The 7,920-nt window shown below is 35.9% G+C and overlaps 1 pseudogene; it reads left to right on the top strand.

Moving 5' to 3' along the window:
• Positions 1-280: 280 nt before the first annotated feature.
• LOC134794575 (uncharacterized) lies at positions 281-2,547 on the top strand (annotated as a pseudogene).
• The last annotated feature ends 5,373 nt before the right edge of the window (positions 2,548-7,920 follow it).

Genomic DNA, 7,920 nt, shown 5'->3' with positions numbered 1-7,920 from the left:
TTCTAGTGATATGAATTAGCGGTACAAGGCAATGTCAATTAGGGCTTCCAATACCGGGATCCCGGGATCCCGAAATACCGGGATCCCGTCTGTTTAAACAGATTTTTCAATACCGGTATTTTTTAATGAAATACCGGGATCCCGGTATTTTCAAAAACAAGGAAAATGTGCCTATTATAACGTTCAAAATCTATTAAAGTGGTCAAATTCGGCTGTATCAAGAAGATAACTTGCCAATTTAATTAAAGAAGATTAGTTAATTGAAACAAGATCTGTGCATATGCGTTAGATTAATTAAATAATTCTAAGGCTTGCTAGAATTGCGACACGTCACGTAATAATTACTGAATAAATGACAATGTCGTAGCGAGTATACCTACAGGTATGTTAAAACTATGTACGTAAGTAATAGGTAAGTATTAATTTGTTATTTTATCGTACCTGAGAAGACACTTGAAAAATGTGTCTCATCACTAGTGCCACCTAATTGCCACAAGTCTCCGATGTATACTCATAAGTTAAACGATTGACATAAAAAAATCTAGTGCCAGCAGGTATGTAAGGTAAGTGTTTTTGATTGGCGACGCCTCATTTGGTAATTATATTTTTATCTTTAAATATATGTAATAAAATTACTGTTGCGGTTATAACTTTTCTTACGATTCCAATTTTATTGTTGTTGATTCAAATCTTCATTTGTATTTTTTTACAGTTGGCTCGCTAACTAAATGCAGTATGAACGACAGTAAGTGCCATAAAAAAACTGTACCAGTCAGTTATATCAGATGTTGGTAAAATCGGTGTGAAGGAATTGGGGATTCCCCCTGTCTACCCTTTGGAACTAAGGAATGTGTCCGTTTCCCTCCTAGGACTGCTCGATATCAGTTTGGAAGATGGAATAGTTAAAGGAGTAAAAGACTGTTTGCTCAATAACGTCACGTAAGAATAGCAACGATCTTTACTTTCCAGAAAAATGCAGGTTTGCAATTGGATCATGCAGCAGGAGTGGAGTACTTCAACAATCTACGCCTGCTGCTGCTACCCCATACCACATTTTCCCGTTACCACCCCCGACAGTAAAACTTATGTCTACTTATCTTTAATTCGTTATTACTATAACAGGTCAGACAAATAAAACGAACATCCAATAATACAAAGAAGAGTGCCCTAAATAACAAGACGTTTATAGGAATTTGTTGATTGTTATTTCATCCGGTAACTTTTCGTAGTGTAAGAAATCCTTAATTACATTTTATAGGACCGACATTCCCAACGGACACCTTTACTTGGATATGACGTGCGACATCACGGTAAAAGGACATTACAAGGCTTTTTCCGCCAGCCCCTTAATCAAGACATTATTGGGAGGAGAATTTATCCGCGCTGATGGAGTAGGAAAAGCCAGGGTAGGTAAGTTATAAAATTGATTTTGATGTTACTGATTTTGAGTCAAATATTGGTAGGTATTTTTTACCCAGAGTAAGACGTGAAATATTGTAAATATGTAGGTACGAGTGGTAGTAAATAATACTCTGAATTAATTTCAATCGCTCTAACCTTGCTTTCAGCTTTGGGGTCAAACAACTGCGTTTTATGACCTTCTTTATTTAAGCAAAATATCTACGCATGGTAGCTGCTATAAAAACTACTTGTACTGCAAATGAACTAATTGTTTTTTCAGAATAACTTCACATAAATTTTGACTTCTCAATCTATGCTCACAAGGGTGATGACGGGGAAATTTATTTGACATCGAAATACGATCAAACAAAGTATGATTTTGAAATATTGGGGAAGCTCGTATTCGCTGCTAACAACATATTTATGGGAAAACAAGATATTAGTAAGTATTTAATATGTATATGTATACCTAAAAATAATTGAAATTAAAAACAAAAACACTTTTCAAGTAGATTTATGTGCTTTGGGGCGGTCATTTTGTAGCTAAATTACTTGCTGCTTAAGTAAGTATTATTTTTTAGGGTTCCTTAGCCAAAATAGCAAAAACGGAAACCTTATAGTTTTGTCATGTCCGTCTGTCTGTCTGTCCGCATGTTACAGCAATTTTTCTCGGAAACTTTTCGATATAAATATAATTTTAATGTAATTTGGAACTTAAGTAGGTGTATTTTTACTATACTTAATCATAATATCAATCAAGACACTGCTGGATAGATCTTCCAAATGATCGGCTTTCTTTCTCAGCTGAGTCTATTATATATAATTTTTATTCTCTATTTAATAGATAATTATATTAGGTACCTATAAATAAATGTTAGGTAGGTACCTATGTAACTGGTAGGTACTACTTTAATATCGTTACTTATTTCCAGGTGTCCTAGCAATCAGTCTACTAAATCAGACCGCTAAAAGTATGGCACCATACGCTGGAAGAGCCATCATGGATAAATCTCTAGAATTTGTATACGCTTACTGTGGAAAATTCTTTGAAGTTGTACCAGCCAGATATTACAATAAAGAAGATCTTACTCCGTTCATAAAATAATAATCAACATCATCAAAAATGTTTTTTGCAAGATTATGGTACATTCATAGTATGATTGGTGTCAGCAATAAAATATGTAAATAATAATAAATGTGATCCAAATGTAATTAATTATCAAGTATTTAAATTGCATTATTTTATTGGAAAAATAATTATTTAATGTTGGAAAATGCTCCTACGCCATTGTATGTAGCAAACTTACTCATCCGAGAAAGTGCCGCGAGTATTTTGGTCCATGATAACCGTTTTTAGCACTTTACAAATAAAAACTAAGTAAATATTTAAGTATATCACATTTATCCTCACAACTAAACTTCTTTGACTTGTAATAATATTGCGTAGTGATATTATCTTTCGAAGTGGAAATATAAAATATATATTTATGCAAATACGCAAAGTCAGAGCGTAATAAAATGGATACAGTTTGCTTAGAATCCACACGACCCTCTTGTAACTTTTCTATTAAAAATGTCGCTCATAGTTTTTCACGCTGTGATGCCAGTTGCCATCATACGCCTGGCGGATTCTTTACAACCTGATAATGAGTACCTGCCTGTTACTGTCATCGATTACCAAGCGAATCGCTTCATGGAAACCAGTGTAAGGCAGAGAGTACGCATAGTTACGGATTTCGAGGTCACATTTATATACTGATGCTGAAAAGCCATACTCAGATTTGGCACCAGACCTCCGGGAGATCCACACCTGGGACATACTACTGGTCCAATTACTCTGTAACCAAATAAGCCATCGAATCTTGCTCGAACCTGATTTAGTGTTTAAGGAAGCTTGTAACGATATTTAAAACGATATTAAGCTCTAAGCCTGCCTGCCTACCTCGATACCCTATATATTATGCTTCAAGCTAATAAACCAAGTTATGTTAGTTTGAATGAACCTTTATCTAAGTCAAAATATAATAACTATGTAATTAAACTCAGTTGCGAATGGCTCTACTTTGTATGTCCTGGGTGCGTAGACAAGATACCAATCGTTCATGCTCCGTAGCGTAGCTATATCTCTCGTCTCTATCACTCTTCCATATTAGTGAGACAGAGACAGTTGCGTTTCGTTGGCTACCGAGCGTTAACGATTGGCATCTTGTCTACGCACCCTGTTCAGTTGCCATTTAGAAACATCGGAAACGAGCGAACCCTATATCTCACAAGTTACCACCCGTGAACAGTTAATTGGTGAGACGTTAATTAGAGCGTTCACCGATCTATGAGATAAATAGAGACGTATCTAATACATAGCAAGCTGAAATCCTATATACCAAAAAGTGACTAAAATATATAAGAATGAGAAAAGAAACAATATTTTTTTATTGAAAATTATGCTTATACATTTAATTATCTGGAACTTGCAATGTATGCATAATTGATACCTTTCTAACGATTGATATTACATACTACATATTTACGAACATATTTGATATTAGATAATAATAAAGTTGTCAGCGTAATCTCCAATATAAATATTTCAGCCCACTATCAGCCTGATATTTTCGGAATTTAATTTTGACTAAGGCATTTTAACAACAAGCTCCTTTCCATATTTTTCATATCCTTTTCATATTTTTGTCCTGAAATTAGTTTAGTACCTTTAATAATAAAATGCACTAAATTTTTGTACAATAAAAATAGTATTTGTACTCGTATTAAGATGCAGTACCAATTGAGACAGAAATAATACATAGTTACTTGTGATCTTGGTTGGTTTCAACCTACCTATGGTAGATAGGTATAAATAGTTGTAGGGGCCGTAAAGCGGTAGGTACTGACGCTGATGATAGTGATGATAGAAACAAAATATTTTAAATGCAGAAACTCAGATTATTAACGAAAATATTTTTATCAAGGATATCGATTAATGAAATTAACCAATACCACAGAATAAATAATAGTACTAGGTACAGAAGACTCACTCTCTAACAAAACGCGTCTGTTACGATCAGGACAGATATGGCCGCTAGGTGGCGACAACGCCACGCGCGGCTTATGGTTAGCCACCAAAATTGGTGTGGAACGGATGTACTTTTAGCTACCTGCTGCAAAGCGACGAAATCACGGAGTGACCCTCGCCTGCCAATACAAAACCAATGTGTGTGTGTGAACAGTTTGTTTTCATTCCAGAAGCGTATTTTGAAGAGCTATTTTTTGGAAAAATTTTGAAACATTTTTTAAAATGTACCTACCTACTAATTTGTACGGAACTCGCGATGGGCGAGTCCAACTCACACTTTCGGTATTTTTTATATCGTTTCGATATGCAGACAAATTTATCAATAGTATCAAGTCTTCGACTTAATATTAGAACAAGTAAAATTTGTCTGCCATGAAACCAACATTATTTAAAACGAATCACAATTGCAAAGCAGTATCAATAAAAGCACGTGTTTTAGCATATTTTTTTGCGCAAGTAAAACAGTCGGGACAAACGAGGCAGTTTCACCATTCCCATAAATTTAGGCATTCATGCCTCATACTGTTTGTTCCGAATCGTTGCAGAATGGGAATGATTTACAAATTTGGGTTAAAATGTTTCCATCTATTAGTTACTTATACGTTTTTGATAGGGTCCTTTGATTACAAAGAGCCCGCTGGTAAATTTACTAACTCCTCAGTATTAAAAAGTAATAGTATTTTATACAATCGTGATATACTTAATAGAGAGTTTTTCAGTCGAGTACCGTGTTTAGGCAACGAAGCTTGCTGAGTTGCCTAAGGAAGGTACGAGATTGAAAAGCTTGATTATATCACTATTGTATACAATACTTTTTCTACGAGTCCACAAAAATAATACTTTAAACTATAATCATAGGTACAAACAAACCAAAAGTATACAGCTAAGATTCGCAAGCAGCCTCGATACCTTCATACTGGTACGTTACCCGGCCGCCGCGCCCCACGGCAGGTTGGTCAACGACACCTTCTCGTAACTCATGAGGCCCTGGTACTTGCTCCGCGTTAAATTCAATTTTTAGACGGTTGTTTTCTCGATTTTGGTCACCGTAGCCTATGGAGACTAACAAGCAACACTAAGTGGTATTCGTAGTCTATGGATGTTGCTATATTAAGGGTGTCACATGCGCGTTTCTGACTTATGAACCAATTGTTTCGACTATACAACCTAAAATAATTGATTTGAGCTATGGTTTTGTTTCGTCCTCTTGATCGCGGCGAGCTGTGATTGGTCAATTTCATTATATGTAGTTGACTAAACTGTATCGAAATGAATATTATAGTTGAGTTGGGAGCCCATACATTAAAAATACCCAATTGCAGTTTGGTATAAGAAATCTTAATTCAAGAATTACAGTTGACTAGTAGAACAAATACCTAATAGGTACGTCGAGCATTTTTATCAACAAATAAAATTAAATTAAATTTCCGATTTATGTGTACGTCTCCCTCATTTACTCCAACTAAGGCGTATTTAGAGTGACAGAGAAAAATGCCCGCAATTTGCGAATTTCGGTGTTCCCGGTAAGCCCTCTGATTATGCCGAACGGTAAGTATAATAAAAACTTTTTACAAAAAAAATGAAACCGACTTCAAAAAGGATGAAATCAAATATTATCCTTTTTTATGTCTATGCGTTACCAACTGATATGTTTGAAGTCGGTGCCAAGCCAAATTTTGAAGCATGCCATGACTTTAGTACGATTCGATAAGGATTTACCTACGTTGGATTGCCTTACACGACGACTATGAACGTACTTTCTGTAGGTATAGTCGACGTTAAAAATATGTTTACACTTTTCGCCTTATTACTAAGGAGTAAGGTGCAAAAGCGTAAACATATCATTGACGTCGACTGGACCTAAGAACACACCTCATAACACAATATCAAACCTTCTTGGCGCAGTACGTACCATGTTTGTCGGCACATTAGTGTAAATATAAATGCATTTTTTTGCCGTCGTATTTTTTAAAGAGCATTTCTTACTAATGCTCGAACAGTCTATAGCACGCAAGTGTGGGATTGGGACTGAGTTATTTCCCGTCCCTTATCCAGAGGACTACATTTCAAAATATAAAACAATTCAAGGAATTTACCTTCTTGTCAAATTTCAACTAAAGCGGTTCAGTTGTTTAGTCATGAAAAGGCGACAAAGAGGCAGACAGAATTCTTTACACATTTATAATAGTTATTAGTACAGTTCTAATGGGATTTATAGCCATAAAGCTGATTATTTTTGACTGGTATTGTTACTACTTGGCTTGGCACCGACTTCAAACATATCAGTTGGTAACGCATAGACATAAAAAATTATAATATTTTATTTCATCCTTTTTGAAGTCGGTTTCATTTTTTTTGTAAAAAGTTTTATTTTACCATTTTTAGTTTTAACGCATTGTTAAGAGCGCGACGCATGAATGAAAAACAAGATCATGTTTAACACTAAATTCGTGTACCTATTACTTTAGTAAATATGTAATCAGGAATTTTCTCGAGTCCGTCTGGGAAATTATAATTCCTGTCAACTAAATCCATCCGCCCGCCGCGCCACTGACCCAATCCCTCAGCCCCCCGATCACTCAACCTCACAGCACATCAACCCCTGATCCAGGAACCCCTCGATCCTGAACCAGCAACCCTTCAACCGCCATTCCCCGACCCCTTAATCCCTGACCCCTTAACTACTAACCCTAACCCCCGATTAGTAGCCTTACCAGCTTACCACGAGTTTGACATTGATATATTCGCTAGCATGTGTGTAACTTACTTCCTATGGATCTCGCTCGTACTAACCTTAGTGTGAGCGAGATGCATAAAAAGTTACATTTAGATGCATAAGATGTTAGCGAATATGTCAATGTCAAACTTGTGGTAAGGCTACAGTTGCAGTACATCAAATTGGTGGTTTTCGGAAGCAAATGCTCGAGTTACTTTAGAAAACTTCGAAATCACTTAACACGTGCCTTTAAAAATTGAGGAGTTCCCTCAATTCCTCATGGATTCCATCATCAGGCCAGAACCAAAAATAATACGGAAACATCTTGGAGGTAACTTCTTCCAAACAAAAAAAGAATTACTCAAATCGGATCACAGGTGCCGGAGTAATCGCTGAACATACTTTTAAAGAAATACACATTTAAAGAAATCATCATCATTATCATCAAAATAATCATCATCGTCAGGTCTACTTCGTCAAATTGGTGGTTTTCGGGAGAAAATGCTCGAGTTGCTTAAGAAAACGCCCAAAACACCATGCATATGCCTTTAAAAATTGAGGAGTTCCCTCAATTCCTCATGGATCCCATCATCAGAACAGAACCAAATTAAAATGGGATCAACTCGGAGGTAGCTCCTATCAAACAAAAAAAGAATTACTCAAATCGGACTACGGATGTCGGAGTAATCGGTGAACGTACATAGAAAAAAAAAACACAGCTACAACCGAATAC

The sequence above is a fragment of the Cydia splendana genome, chromosome 10, assembly GCF_910591565.1.
Source record: "Cydia splendana chromosome 10, ilCydSple1.2, whole genome shotgun sequence".
NCBI lineage: Eukaryota > Metazoa > Arthropoda > Insecta > Lepidoptera > Tortricidae > Cydia > Cydia splendana.
This window is presented reverse-complemented; position numbering and strand designations above follow the sequence as displayed.